A 16,707-nucleotide genomic window follows, 5' to 3' on the forward strand; every position below is an offset into this window, starting at 1 on the left:
CACTGGTGAGAAAATTGCTGCTGCTTACATAGAAGCAGCAGCAATAGCACTAATATGGTAATGCAGCAGGAGGCGTGATCCAAACAAGTGTCCAAGGATGCAGTATTGGATCTTGCCCGATAACATTGGCCGGCTGCATGTCACACAAGCTGGCCGTCGGAAGTCCTACCTAGAGGCCAGGAAATCTCCGTCTTCTGATGGGCTGCTGTGAGCTGTAGCTTATTTTCAGTTTGAACACTGTAGTGTGGTGCCAGCTGACACCAGCACCAGTAACAGAAGACCCTTCATAGATTCAGCTCTGTTGGCGGGCCCCTGGGACCCACCAGGTCCTAAGCGTCCGCTTTGGTTGCATAGTGGTAAATGTGCTATTTGGTGTATGTCCAGTTCCCAGTGTTCAAAAATAGACACCCTTGTAAAAATCAATTCCTGCCTTCATTCATAGGAGGAGATCTACTAAGCAAGGGTGTAGCTGCTATAAGTGCAGGGAGTGCAGCTCAAATGAGAGGGGCCCATCTTCCCGATCAAAGTTGTGTTGTATACATTTTTCACCATTGGGTGCTACATAAGTGCCCTTACAAACTTGTCTTGAGGCCTGTAAGATATCTAGGTGTGCCCCTGGACCTGGTCATGTGGTATAAAATGAACTGGAAGGAATTATGTTACATAATATGATCAGGGGCACTGTAATGTGGCACTATATGAAGTGAAGGCACTGTAGTGTGGCATAACATGACCTGGGGGCACTGTAATGTGACATCTAGTGAACACTTAAATTACACTAAGTGCTGGGTACACACTAGACGATATGTTGTCCAACATATTGCGCACATCATCTAGTGTGTACCCTCTATGTTGCTAACGATGCATGCTCACACACGTCGTCAGTGACATCCTCCATCGTTCCTGCATACAGGGCCTACTGGCATGCTGTCTAATGCCACATGGCCATAGTTCCATCGCTGCCTGCAAAGGCAAGTGTGTATTCACTTTCCGATGCCGGCTGCCCCACCATGTTTCATCACTGACAATGTCACTGGGTACTAGTGATGAGCGGGTTCGGATCCTCGGAATCCGACCCGCCCGAACTTCACCTTTTTTTTACACGGGTCCGAGCGACTCGGATCCTCCCGCCTTGCTCGGTTAACCCGAACGCGCCCGAACGTCATCATCCCGCTGTCGGATTCTCGCGAGACTCGGATTCTATATAAGGAGCCGCGCGTCGCCGCCATTTTCACACGTGCATTGAGATTGATAGGGAGAGGACGTGGCTGGCGTCCTCTCCGTTATAGTAAAACACAGAGTGACTTAGTTAGTTATAATTGTGGGGAGGATTGGGGACGGGGAGCAGCTGTTAGGGAGTACAGTGCAGGGTTTTGATTATACCACCAGTGAGTTTAATCCTTTGTTTCTCTGCCTGAAAAAAACGCTCCGACCACCATATCTGTGCTCACTCAGTGTGCTGCACTGCTGCATGATATATCTGTGCTGAGTGCACTGCTCTGCTCACACTGCCTAATTGTGGGGACTGGGGAGCAGTTATAGCAGGAGTACAGTGCACAGTTTTGCTGACAGTGACCACCAGTCCAGTATACGTTTGTCTGCCTGAAAAACACTCCTGTGTTTTGTTTTTTTTCTTCATACTAGTTTAGCAGTCTGCTGACAGTGTCCACCAGGTCCGTTATACAGTATATTATATATATAAGCAGCAGTACGGTAGGCCACGGCTGTACCTACCTCTGTGTCGTAAAGTGCACTCGTTGTCCATAAGTAATATAATACTATACTATCCATCCATCTACATTGTATACCTGTGGTGTTTTTTTTTCTTCATATTAGTTTAGCAGTCTGCTGACAGTGTCCACCAGGTCCGTTATACAGTATATTATATATATAAGCAGCAGTACGGTAGGCCACGGCTGTACCTACCTCTGTGTCGTCATTGCACTCGTCGTCCATAAGTAATTTAATACTATACTATCCATCCATCTACATTGTATACCTGTGGTGGTTTTTTTTTCTTCATACTAGTTTAGCAGTCTGCTGACAGTGTCCACCAGGTCCGTTATACAGTATATTATATATATAAGCAGCAGTACGGTAGGCCACGGCTGTACCTACCTCTGTGTCGTCACTCGTCGTCCATAAGTAATATAATACTATACTATCCATCCATCTACATTGTATACTTGTGTTGTTGTTTTTTTCTTCATACTAGTTCAGCAGTCTGCTGACAGTGTCCACCAGGTCCGTTATACAGTATATTATATATATAAGCAGCAGTACGGTAGGCCACGGCTGTACCTACCTCTGTGTCGTCAGTGCACTCGTCGTCCATAAGTAATATAATACTATACTATCCATCCATCTACATTGTATACCTGTGTAGTTTTTTTTTTCTTCATACTAGTTTAGCAGTCTGCTGACAGTGTCCACCAGGTCCGTTATACAGTATATTATATATATAAGCAGCAGTACGGTAGGCCACGGCTGTACCTACCTCTGTGTCGTCACTCGTCGTCCATAAGTAATATAATACTATACTATCCATCCATCTACATTGTATACCTGTGTTGTTGTTTTTTTCTTCATACTAGTTTAGCAGTCTGCTGACAGTGTCCACCAGGTCCGTTATACAGTATATTATATATATAAGCAGCAGTACGGTAGGCCACGACTGTACCTACCTCTGTGTCGTCAGTGCACTCGTCGTCCATAAGTAATATAATACTATACTATCCATCCATCTACATTGTATACCTGTGTTGCTGTTTTTTTCTTCATACTAGTTTAGCAGTCTGCTGACAGTGTCCACCAGGTCCGTTACACAGTATATTATATATAAGCAGCAGTACGGTAGGCCACGGCTGTACCTACCTCTGTGTCGTCAGTGCACTCGTCGTCCATAAGTAATATAATACTATACTATCCATCCATCTACATTGTATACCTGTGGTGGTTTTTTTTTCTTCATACTAGTTTAGCAGTCTGCTGACAGTGTCCACCAGGTCCGTTATACAGTATATTATATATATAAGCAGCAGTACGGTAGGCCACGGCTGTACCTACCTCTGTGTCATCACTCGTCGTCCATAAGTAATATAATACTATACTATCCACCCATCTACATTGTATACCTGTGGTGGCTTTTAGTTGTGCGCAAAATATGGAGAACAAAAATGTGGAGTTAAAAAAATAGGGAAAGATCAAGATCCACTTCCACCTCGTGCTGAAGCTGCTGCCACTAGTCATGGCCGAGACGATGAAATGCCATCAACGTCGTCTGCCAAGGCCGATGCCTAATGTCATAGTACAGAGCATGTAAAATCCAAAACACAAAAGATCAGTAAAAAAATGACCCAAAAAGCAAAATTAAAAGAGTCTGAGGAGAAGCGTAAACTTGCCAATATGCCATTTACGACACGGAGTGGCAAGGAACAGCTGAGGCCCTGGCCTATGTTCATGGCTAGTGGTTCAGCTTCACATGAGGATGGAAGCACTCATCCTCTCGCTAGAAAAAAGAAAAGACTTGCGCAAAAGCACAGCAAAGAACTGTGCGTTCTTCGAAATCACAAATCCCGAAGGAGAGTCCAATTGTGTTGGTTGCGATGCCTGACCTTCCCAACACTGGACGGGAAGAGCTTGCGCCTCTTTTTTTCTTTGCGTCATGTGCTGTTTGGGGAGTATTTTTTGGAAGAGCCATCCTGCGTGAGATGGGCCAGGTGTTTGTGCCGGCCACTAGGGTCGCTTAGCTTACTCACACAGCTACCTCATTGCGCCTCTTTTTTTCTTTGCGTCATGTGCTGGTTGGGGATTATTTTTTTGAAGGGCTTTCCTGCGTGACACTGCAGTGCCACTCCTAGATGGGCCAGGTGTTTGTGTCGGCCACTAGGGTCGCTTAGCTTACTCACACAGCTACCTCATTGCGCCTCTTTTTTTCTTTGCGTCATGTGCTGTTTGGAGAGTATTTTTTGGAAGGGCCATCCTGCCTGACACTGCAGTGCCACTCCTAGATGGGCCAGGTGTTTGTGTCGGCCACTAGGGTCGCTTAGCTTACTCACACAGCTACCTCATTGCGCCTCTTTTTTTCTTTGCGTCATGTGCTGTTTGGGGAGTATTTTTTGGAAGGGCCATCCTGCCTGACACTGCAGTGCCACTCCTAGATGGGCCAGGTGTTTGTGTCGGCCACTTGTGTCGCTTAGCTTAGCCATCCAGCGACCTCGGTGCAAATTTTAGGACTAAAAATAATATTGTCAGGTGTGAGGTGTTCAGAATAGACTGGAAATGAGTGTTAATTATGGTTATTGAGGTTAATAATACTATGGGATCAAAATGACCCCCAAATTCAATGATTTAAGCTGTTTTTTAGGGTTTTTTGAAAAAAACACCCGAATCCAAAACACACCTGAATCCGACAAAAAAAATTCGGTGAGGTTTTGCCAAAACGCGTTCGAACCCAAAACACGGCCGCGGAACCGAACCCAAAACCAAAACCTAAAACCCGAAAAATTTCCGGTGCACATCACTACACAGCTCTAGCTGCTCTTCTCTTGTAGTCAGGCTCTGGAACTTCACGTTTCCTATGTCTCTTCTCCCATTTTCTTTAAACTCTGACCTTTCCAATTGGAACTTTTACTTCTCTACTTCCTTGCTTGGCTCCTATTCCTGGAACTACTCAGACACTGTATGCCATTTAAGTTCAAAGTGAGGCTTTTAGGGTTCTATTCATGAAGCAGTGAAAAGAATGGAGAAACAGACAAGTTACCCATGGCCGTAGGGAACTTCTCCACTGGTACTTTTCTCCACGCTTTTCACTGCTTCTTGAATAGACTCCTTAGTTATAAGTTGTACAAATCTATGGGGTCGATTTAAGAAGCATGAATAAAATAAAACTGAATCAGAAATTGCGGGAAAAGTTTATTTCTCTGCTTCCCAATATAACGAAAGGGGAAGCCTGCAGAATGCTGATGGTAACCTATTCTGCAATACTTACTGTTGACCCCATAGACCACTATGGTTAAAGTGACCATAGTCAATTTACCAAGCAGTAAAAAACATTGATTTGCATGGCTAGTGGGTGACAAAATACAATGGCGGTAGCTATACCTGGCAATAGGGACCACCAGGGAAGGAGGGTTAGTCCCTGCATGGTAAATTGAGGCGGACAGTGCAATATGCTTCGGCATATAATTAGAGTTTCCGCAGCCACTAAACCACCAGACCCCAATCAGAGGTGACCTCATTTCAGTTATGAAAACAATGTACACAATATATTCCTGGTCAAGTGAATTTACCTTTAACCATTTGCTTCATCCTGCAGATTAGAAGTGTGAAGTTGCATTTGTTGGTTTCCTATGGGAAAAAAAAAAAAGAATAAAATATTCTTGGTTTCACAGAACATAGAAATGAAAGCACTAATAAAACAAAAACAATGTTAGCTTACCATTACAGGCACAATGCACATTTTAGACCCAGTCTCTGTGTCCTTCCTGAGGCTTTGTAATTTCCTTCCAGACACCAGTGTTCTTTCCCAGACAAATGATCAGCGTTCTCAGGCCCTCCTTCTACATTATAACAATCCCATGCAATCATTTTTTACAGTAGTTGATCATCATAAATGTGCATTTTGAATTGCCTCTTGTATTTTGATTTTAGTTGAAAGCATTCTTACTGCCTATTGGCTTGACTGTGCAATGCTCATTTACACTACGGCACTCGAGGAGCAGTGCACATATGTGCAGTAATTGATTTCCACTTGCTGGGTTCTATAATTTGAAACTTCTGCAGTTCCGTCTAATGACATATAATGATGGATTGCTATACTGCCTTTGTGTATGAGTCTGATCATGTTTGCTATTTAACTCTTCTGCTCTGTGGATATTTCAAGTAGAGCACTTAATGGTACAAAATAGATGCCTTTTATTTATTTATTTATTTATTTATTTATTTATTTATTTTTAGTTTGGATCATGAGTACATAATAAATACAGCAAGGGATATAAAAGGTTTAGGTTGATTTCATGCTTATATTAGCTGTAAGTTTACCAGTATGTGAGTATAAGTGGGGCAGATGCAACATGCGTAGAGAGATTTAGTTTTGGGTGGTTTATATTGTTTCTGTGCAGGTAAATACTGGCTGCTTTATTTTTACACTGCAATTTAAATTTCAGTTTGAACGCACCCCATCCAAATCTCACGTTACAACTGCCTCACCTGCAGTGCAACATGGTTTTGCACAGTTGCTAGCTTTTTTGCTTTACTTACAAACATGAATCAGGCCCAAAATGAATATGTATAGTGTTTGGAAAAGCAAAGCCTGACGTACCAATATACAAACATATACAAGGAGCATCACAATTATAACTCCACATTATATAATTTTATTTTCCCTGAGTCATGAGCTAGATACTTTAACATTTGTGCTGTTTCTTGATGGCAGGTAACCAATTCCCCTAACTATCACATTTAAAATATCAAATGTGTTTGTATGGCAAACAATCCTATACAATTAAATGTATGTGACCATAGTGATTAAAAATAAAAAAGTGCTAATTTTACTGCTTATCTGAAAATGATGAAGTTGGAGTTAGTGCATCCTAATTGGTATATTAAAATGGAACCACTCCATATTGCTGAAATCAAAATTGTTATGTGGTAAAAGAAATTATTTACTCCCTGATAAATAATTGCATAGACCGCTAATAGAAAGTGCTTGATGCATGTGCGACAACTGAATGTTTGTTCAAGTATGTAAATAAGAAAATCATTATCTATGTGTCCAGGATAAAATAGACAGAGGTGAGGTAAGAGCACAGCTAGGGAAGAATAAGAGAGAAAAATATCTCAGATGAAGAGCCTCATTTAAATGTAAGACTACAGTGCTGTAGCTAGATACTTTTACAGGGTCCGGTATGTTATACCACTGGACAGGATGCCGGCGGTCACATGAAGATCCCAACATCTGAGTTGGTAAGCAATATTATCCTACCCTAACCCTCGGGGGGTGGTGGCTATTGCTATCCCTCCGGGGGTGGCAGCTACGGCTAACCCTCAGGATGGGGGGGGGGGGGGAGTGGTGACTATAGCTAACCACCCCCACATAGTGCCTAACTCTAACCCCCCACCCCGGTCCTAACAGTAGCCTATACTTTGATACTTACCCTCAGGATATCAGCTGTTGGTTATCCGATGCTGGCCTCCCAACTGGTGTTGGGTTTTGCTGCATCAGTCACATGACCGCTGACAACCTGTCCACCGGGATGCTAAACGCATCACCTTTTGCACCTTGGGCAGCCCACCCTGGTGCCTCCACATGTTGGGGGCTCCTCTCCCTTCTCTTCGCTGATAAATGTATAGGATAGATGAATGCTTGTTAAAGTATACCTTAAACCAAACTGTAAATACAATGACAGAAATTTGAAATACTGTCAACTCAATGCTAATGAATGATTGAGAATATCCAATGAAGACATACATTTATAGGACAAGTACATGTTTTGTAATCTCTAGCAGAAATGCACCAGCAGATCATCACCATCAAGCTAGCTCACTGATCAGGCTGCTAATAAAACATAATGCATTCTAATCATTATGCCTTTGTACCAAGTGTCTGAAACCACAAAATAAAGAAGACTATAGGGTATATTTACTAAAATTCTAGAGTTTAAAAAGTGGAGATTTTTCTAATAGCAACCAGATTCTAGCTATTATCTTCTAGAAGGTGCAAGATAAATGATAAGTAGAATCTGATTGGTTGTTACATCTCCACTTCTAAAAAAAATTCTGCACTTTAGTAAATATACCACTATGTGCCTGTTTGAGAGAGAAGAAAACTTATTAGACTGCAGACGCAGAGATTTATTATTATTATTATTATTATTATTATTAATGTATGTATATAATAGAAGAAAACTGGGTAAAAACAGACAGACATAGAGGTAGGAAGGCCCTGCTCGAAAGTTTACAATCCATAGAGATGAGCAGAGTATAACAGGGTCAGATATTTCCATTCTATTACTGGTGTTATCTTTATTTGCAGTGTACAAAAACACCACCATATATCACAATATAAACTACGAAACCACTGAAGTGAGTGTGAGCTCATAATTAATTTCCAAGTTAAAGAAAATAGTCAAACCACTGAACCTTAAGATGAGCTACTTAAAACTTGTGTTAACGATGAATGCTAAACATAATTAGAGATCTTTGCATGGAGTTGGCCTAGTTATTTAGTTCCGCTTAAGGGCTTGGCACCAAAGGAAATTTTGCAGCTGCACGCAGTCATACTATGCTTTTTCATTTTACGCTATTATGTAAAACAAATCTGGGGTGGGGGGGACTCAACTGTTTGTTGCTCCCACAGCTAAAGTCTAAACTGTACATGAGCTATTCAGTTGTTTGAGCGACCAGTCTCTTTCTTGCACAAGATTATTCGGGAATAGCCACATTAAGCATCTTCTCTAGTGCTGGGCACAAGTGACATGCGAATATGTAAATGGCTGAGGAGGCACTGGCTAGTACCAGAGCCAGCGTTACACACAATATATATGAGCCCAACAGGTATATAAAATTGATGTCGAAACTGCCGACTTGTCGGAAAGATGACAAATTTAGACTATTTCAGGTCAGAAGGGGTTCTGACCTATTCAATCCCCAGCTTTTTTATCCAACAAGTCGGGGAATTCGACTTGTCGGAAAGCACGTGGATCGGCGGAATAGCTGCTGATCCGTGTTCTTCTGTCGGAAATGGGGCCAAAATCCAGCAGGTTTTGGCCCCGTTTGCGAACCAACTCAATCCGACTTTAAAAAAAGTCGGATGGAGATGAGGGTGCTGACAGCAGCGGGGAGGACGCTGCCGTGAGCGACGGTGGGGAGGTCCTGCTTGCTGGAGCCGGGAGGACGCTGTCGTGAGCGGCAGTGGTGAGGTCCTGCATGCTGGAGCCGGGGGGATGCTGCTGTGAACAGCGGTGGGGAGGTCCCGCTTGCTGGAGCCAAGGAGCCGGCTATGCTGCTGTAGCCGCTGCTCTCCCCGGTCTCCCCGCTGCTCTCTCCTTCTCAGCACTTTCATCTCAATCCGACTTTTTTTAAATTGGATTGAGGGGGTCATTGAATAGGTCATGTCGGATCCATTCCGGCAATTCATGTTGGAATGGATCCGACTTCAATTGAATATACCCCCAAGGGTTCATGTAGGCATTATAAGTACCTGAAATATATAAGCAAAGTATACTCTCTTTGAAACCAAGTGGGTTGCAACACACAAAACTATGGGGCTAATTCAGATCTGATCGCAGCAGCAAATTTTTTATCTAATGGGCAAAACCATGGGGGTAATTTAGACCTGATCGCTCGCTAGTTGGTTTTTGTAGTCCTGCGTTCACATAGTCGCCGCCCACCGGGGAGTGTATTTCAGCTGGGCAAGTGTGCGATCGCATGTGCAGCCGAGCGGTACTAAAAAAGTTTGTGCAGTTTCTGAGTAGCCCAGAACTTACTCAGCCGCTGCGATCACTTCAGCCTGTCCGGGGACGGAATTCACGTCAGACACCCGCCCTGCAAACGCTTGGATATGCCTGCGTTTTTCCACCCACTATCAGAAAACGGTCAGTTGCCACCCACAAACGCCTTCTTCCTGACAATCTCCTTGCGATCGGCTATGCGAATAGATTCTTCGTAAAACCCATCGCATAGCAACGATCCGTTTTGTACCCGTGCGACGTGCCTGCGCATTGCAGTGCATACGCATGCGCAGTTCTGACCTGATCACAGCACTGCAAAAAATGCTAGCGAGTGATCAGGTCTGAAGATCCCCCATGTGCACTGCAAGGGAGGCAGATATAACATGTGCAGAGAGAGTTAGATTTGGGGGTCTACTACGGTATGCCGGCGCTCGTTATCCCGGTGCCCAGCATACCGGCGCCGGCATCCCCGACTGCCGGTATACCGGCAGCAGGGCGAGCGCAAAAGAGCACCTTGCAAAGCTATTTATTCTCCCTCCAGGGATGTCGTGGACACCCCAAGATGGAAAATAGTTGTCAGTATGCCGGCTGTCGGGATTTCGGCACCAGTATGCTGAGTGCCGGGATTCCGACAGCCGGGATATCAAGTGCCACTCAGATTTGGGTGTGGTGAATTCAAACTGAAATCTAAAATGCAGTGTAAAAATAAAGCAGCCAGTATTTACCCTGCACAGAAACAAAATAACCCACCCAAATCTAACTCTCTCTGCACGTTACATCTGCCTCCCCTGCAGTGCACATGGTTTTGCCCATTAGCTAACAAATTTGCTGCTGCGATCAGGTCTGAATTAGTCCCTATATACTGTTACCAAACCACTCACGACTTACATATTGTACCTCACTGACAGTATTTGGGCAGCACTCATCATATAATATTAGACACTGGTGTAGAAAGTCAGGCAGTTCCCCTTAAGGTAGGAAACAGCACATTGGTGCTGTGAGATGATAGGCTTTAATACTTACCCACACGTTCACTGCACTTTGGGAAAACCCCTCATCTAACTGTTGTAAAGAAGGAAAGGATCCCTTCCTCATGTCCCACACTGCTGCATACGCACACAGAGCACACAGTGCAGGTACAGTACATCTCTCCTGTTTCACAGGGATAAAGTCAGGATCGGCAGTCAGAATACCGGCACTGGAATCCCAATGGTCAGAATCCCAGCGGATGCCGCCAGTAAGTATTTTGGTTGGGCTTAGGGTAAAGCTGTGGGGGTGGGGACGTTAGGGTTAGGCTGCGGGAGGGGAGGGTTAGGGTTGAAATACTTAGCGGGATACGTTGGAATTTGTAGGCATCCTGACTGTCGCTATACTGACTGCCGAGATTTTATACTCAACCTGTTTCACACAGGGCCATAACTAGGGGTGTATGAACAGCGCTGGCGACCAGGGTGGAGGGCCCTGGGGGTAACAACATTACTGCCCCACTGCACCTGCAGACAGTGGTGCTAGTGCAGAGCCATCTGGAGCATCCAAAGGATGCTTCGGGCAGAGTTCTATTTCCTACTGCCAGTGGCTAATCCCCCGAAGCATGACATCACAATGTCACAGGTTTGGGGGGCAGAGCTGGCACAGGACTGCATACAGCTCTGCTCAGTCCCAGTTTCATATGCCATAGGGGACATTTACTAAGCAGTGATAAGAGCGGATAAGTGAGCCAGTGGAGAAGTTGCCCATGGCAACCAATCAGCACTGAGGTAACATATATAATTTGCATACTATAAAATGATACAGAGCTGCCGATTGGTTGATGGAGCAACTTCTCCACTGGCTCACTTCTCCGCTCTTATTATCACTGCTTAGTAAATGTCACCCATAGTCTCTCCTGGAGATATTAAACGTTTTTCAAAACTTCTTTATAAACTAGTGCTGATTGGTGCTTTTCAGCAATCATTTCTCAGCACTTATTTTATAGTGCATTAACAAGCTGTGAGATCTCTCTGTATTTATAGAATCAATCTAAATGCTTTATTTTGTACATAAGTGGTCTTTAGGCAATTATGTGACCACTGAAAACAACTTGCAGCAGTGTTAATTTAGTTGGGAGTGGAACATAAGATCAACCCTAATTAGGTCAACAGTCAAAAGATCGACCCCATACCGAAAAGATTATCATAGTCAAAAGGTCGACATGTAAAAGGTAGACAGTGGAAAAGGTTGAAACGTCCAAAATGTCAACACATGAAAATGTCGACATGGAAAATGGTCAATACAACTTTTTGTGTGTCATTTTCGCCGTCAGAGCACAGGTAACCCCAACTAGTGTACTGCGTCCCCTTGCATGGCTCGTGTCAGGTTACTATTCCCAATCGTAGTCCACATGGATGGTAAAGTATGAAAAGTGCAAAAGTCCCTTAAAACCATATTTGTATCGACCATTGTCATGTTGACCATTTGAACATGCCGACCTTTTGTACCTATCGAACATAAGCACTGTCGACCTTTAACATGTCGACCTTTTGACCTTGGTGAACCTAATGCATGTCAACCATAAGTGGTCGACCTATTGACTGTTGAAATTTTCACTGTCGACCTATAGTCTGGATACTAATTTAGTTGTATCTTAGCTAATAGCATGAATTCTATGTAATTAGCTATTGTCTGGTTCTTTATCTTTAAATAATGAAGAAAAAAGCATAAGGTTTATTTACTATTATTGACATTACATGATATTTGGTGTCCATATCAGTGGTGACATTTCCCAAATAATTTAATTTTGATACCACAATACAGGTTGAATATCCCATATCCAAATATTCCGAAATACGGAATATTCCGAAATACGGACTTTTTTGAGTGAGAGTGAGATAGTGTAACCATTGTTTTTTGATGGCTAAATGTACACAAACTTTGTTTAATACACAAAGTTATTAAAAATATTGTATTAAATTACCTTCAGGCTGTGTGTATAAGGTGTATATGAAACATAAATGAATTGTGTGAATGTAGACACACTTTGTTTAATGCACAAAGTTATAAAACATATTGTCTAAAATGACCTTCAGGCTGTGTGTGTAAGGTGTATATGAAACATAAATGCATTCTGTGCTTATATTTAGGTCCCATCACCATGATATCTCATTATGGTATGCAATTATTCCAAATTACGGAAAAATCTGATATCCAAAATTCCTCTGGTCCCAAGCATTTTGGATAAGGGATACTCAACCTGTATAATAAAATAATAAGTTGTGAGACAGGAAGTGAATATTTTTTTGTAGCTGCTGTGCATACATGCATTGGCAGTGAGCAAACAGTGGGCCTGATTCAGGTCCGGTCATTATCTATTAAACGTCTCAATGTACCAATGTTTGGTACAATGCGCATGTGCAGGACCCATACGTGCATGTGTAGTATAGGTTCTACGTCATCACTCGCAAAGCAGCTGCAGACATCATGTGACTGACAGCCTGCAGCCAAGGGGGGCGGCTATGGCCTCCATTTCATAAGCAGAGACATGTCACCTCCGTTTTATGGGAGTGCCAAGGCCAGAGTCTCCTCCTTATGAGATTTCCTGGCCTCAGCGACGGAGCTGCGCCGGCCGATCTGTGTATCCTCAGGGTTATGCAGCCACCCAACGGTGTCACAGAGTGAACCAATGCTATGTCTTGGCATCTGATTCAAGCATAAATGGCTAACTAAGCACTACCATTAGGGTTTCTCTCAGTGTGGGCTGTGTCCTGCTGTACATGAAAACATTCCATATTAAAAGAACCACTTTGAAAATGTACTTTAAAAAATATATAAATAGATTGAAGAAATCAGCTAAAATCGTGAACTACTGGAATGCAGTTTATATACTGAACATAAATTTATATACTGAACCTAAATTGGGTATTAGATGGGCTTATGCTATATGACAAAATGTTGGTATAAAGTTTGATTTATATAATTAGATATGGGAAAAGATAAACATTTACTATTTTACAACATCTGATTACCAGCTGTACAAACCAAAGGATAATTAAAACACAATATGTATTCATATGACTTATATAAAAATAAACCTATAAACTAACATTATTTAAGTTACAAACCACTTTCCCTAATCTCCTAGCCTGCTCCAACTGTTCAGTAGACTGGTGTAGCAGCGTTAATGAATGAGCCTTACAAAGTCTCAAACATACTATGTTAATACAAGTAACATTTACTCTCAGCTCCGGTATCTTCCTATTGCAATCAGATCAATTAGGCAGAACACTATCCAGCTATGTAAACTATGAATATTGAAAAAGGGTTTAAAATGACTAGCGGTACTGAGCTCTGGTATAAACATCTGTTTTCTAATTTATTTTATTTTAAAAAATTTTCAACATTTGCCATAAGGAGAACAGGAAGGTTGTAAATTTAAGACTGAAAAACGTGGAGCAAGCCATCGGCTAACACATGGCAGAAACATAATAGCGGTAGTTAATAGTAACACTATTTTATTGAAATCTCAGTGAACTGTCAGAGTCACAATGAGGTCCCTAGTGCACCGAAATATGAAAAAAAGCAGAAATGCCCCAAGGACAGGAAATTATAACGACATTTATTCAAAGGCTAATTTTTGATCCATATAATACAATTATTCTCTTACTTAAAAAAGTAAAAGTTAGTTTTAATCAAATGTAAGTAGTATAAATAAGCTTGTACAACCATGCTGGGATAGGTAATTTGATTTCATTGCTTGGAGAAAGTTTGGGCAGTTTATCATGAAAAAGTCACTGGGGAAGAGGAGAGAGACTCGGCTTCCCGGCGACACTAGTCTTACCTGGCCAGTCACTATTCTGTCAGCACATGCGTAGGTCGGCAACCCAGCTCCTGCATGTGTGTATCGGAAGTGCATTGGCATTGCCCTTACAGTTCCAGATTCCATAAAACATTAACATTTGTTAACAAAAAAAATAGAAAATTAAAACAAAATGTTTAAAAAAGTGAATAAATAGAAAAGCTTTATTTTAATATAGAATTAGTTCCTTCCTAATACTGAGATGGTTAGGCTCATTTATCAATGAATGATTAATATCACTGTGAGTTATAAATTTCTCCAGCCAATCACCTCCTAACTGTCATTTTTCAAATACAGCCTGTGACATGGAAGTTAGGAGCTGATTGGCTGGTGCAATTTATCACTCACAGTGAAATTTATCACTCATTGATAAATGAGCCTAGGTGTTAGCAATTGGAGGATAGCAGCAATACTCATGCTGCCACTGTCCATGATAAAAAGGCTTCTCCTGGTTTTACATGGGAAAGAATAAAAGGAGGAACCTAGTACAGTCTACGACAGTAATAGCCAGCCATAGTCACCACCACAAGCAATAGTTTATATTGGCAGTCCCTAATTTTTTTTTTTTTTAAAGACCAGTTTTCCAAAGAATAAATGCCTTTGTAAATAGACCCACACTGTAAATCTACTTAAAGTAGAACTGTTGCCTACAATCAGCAGAGTGGAAGTAGACATTTGTTGGGTGTGGTATGGAAGGTCGACAGTAACTAGGTCGACAATGTCTAGGTTGACCATTATTGGTCGACAGTAACTAGGTCGACAGGGTATCTAGGTGGGCAGGACAGGGTCACCAGGTCGACATGGTGTAGGTCGACAGTTCAAAAAGTCGACATGCGTTTTTTATGGGGGGGTTGTGTCGTTTTCTCCGTACAGTGACCGGGAACCCCAATTAGTGCACTGTGTACCCTCGCACTGATTCGGGCAAGGTGCCTCGCTCTGCTACTGCTGCACTCGGCACAGGTTACTATTCCCAATTGTAGTCCGCATGGATCGTTAAGTATGAAAAAGTAAAAAAAAGTAAAAAATTGTGAAAAACTCATGTCGACCTTTTGACCTGTCGACCTAGAACATGTCAACCTAGAGACTCTGTCGACCTAGTTACTGTCGACCAATAGTGGTCAACCTAGTTACTGTCGACCTAGACACCGGATCCCACATTTTTGTGGGGCCATTTGTACCTAGTGAATGAAAAACTTCAACATCACTTCACAATAATTATTATTGCGGTATTTCTTTAAGTACCATGTGCTGATGAAACAGCCCTTTTCCTCCAAGAAAATAATTATTGCGAACAAAAGGCATATAATATGAAATCAGTTCCAATATTGTTTCTGCCAACATAAGCGGTTGACCTTTTCATCACACATCAAGAAGTAGATTAAGGGAGGATTTAACGTGTGGTCTTATTTTATGAGTTGTCTTTTACGGGAATTAGAGGAACTAGTTTTTTAGCCAATAAGGCTATAACAATATATTGCTCATCAATCTTGGCTGTATTGTCAGGTACATGACTTATAAATCAAGTTCATGAAAAGCATCTGCAGATATAAAATGTTTGCTCCATGTGCCTGTGTCAAACTGAAAATGTTATTATTAAACAAAGAACGGCCCTGTGACATTTTCTCAGGGATTTTTTTTTATTATTGTTATTTAAGATATCAAAATATCATTTGTGAGACTAGGCAAATTTGTGTCATAAAATAAAACAAAACACAGTTGTTGTTACTATTGCCAATTTGTATGCTTCTAGCAAACTGGAAGTATGCAGCTGGCAACCTGTACTACATGGGATTAACCAAGCGCTGACTTATTTCTGTACTCATTTCTTTCCAATTATTTCCTAATATTGTAGTTGCTGTCGATACATTCTATTTATGAGTCGGAAGCATGCCGTGGTGGGTGTAGGCTTCAGAGGGTAGACCAGGCTCGGATTAATGGAGGGACACAGGGGGAGAGTTTCACTGAGGCCTTCTTCTCTCATGACCCCCCCCCCCATCCCCCCCCTTCCCCCCTCTTCCCAGCCATAGCTCCCCTGACCCAATTTTAGCTTATATTTGGTCCGATGATTGTGACCAGTGTCAAAGTCAGAAAAATATCCCTATACACGCTGCCATATTTGCACCTCACGCTGGTCCGCGCTGCGCATGCGTGCGCTTTCCCGTGATAGCGCATACCCGCTGATGCGTGCACCCGCTCGCATCGGTATGCGTATTTACGGTAAAGAGTATGTAGTCGTAGCGTGCGACCCAATCGTTACATATTTTCACAATTAATGTAGTTTGTAGACCATGGTCCCTTTGATAGATTCTGAAAGTTTGGTTAATATGGAATGTCCCTGAACGGAGGAATCCCTCTTTGTATTGTGCTAAGGGTCTAACAGGAATCATACAGCAGTGTTTGGTACCCATCGGAAGAGTATTTAAA

At 42.3% G+C, this 16,707-nt stretch overlaps 1 long non-coding RNA gene across 1 annotated transcript in view; it reads right to left on the minus strand.

The window, feature by feature from the left end:
- The window catches only part of LOC135050814 (uncharacterized), a 41,401-nt gene extending 36,023 nt beyond the window's left edge, over positions 1–5,378 (minus strand). Inside the window, exon 1 of the long non-coding RNA XR_010241841.1 lies at positions 5,292–5,378. This is a non-coding gene — a long non-coding RNA (uncharacterized LOC135050814). The remainder of the gene's footprint in view (positions 1–5,291) is intronic.
- Positions 5,379–16,707: the final 11,329 nt, after the last annotated feature.

Source organism: Pseudophryne corroboree, chromosome 2 (assembly GCF_028390025.1).
Source record: "Pseudophryne corroboree isolate aPseCor3 chromosome 2, aPseCor3.hap2, whole genome shotgun sequence".
NCBI lineage: Eukaryota > Metazoa > Chordata > Amphibia > Anura > Myobatrachidae > Pseudophryne > Pseudophryne corroboree.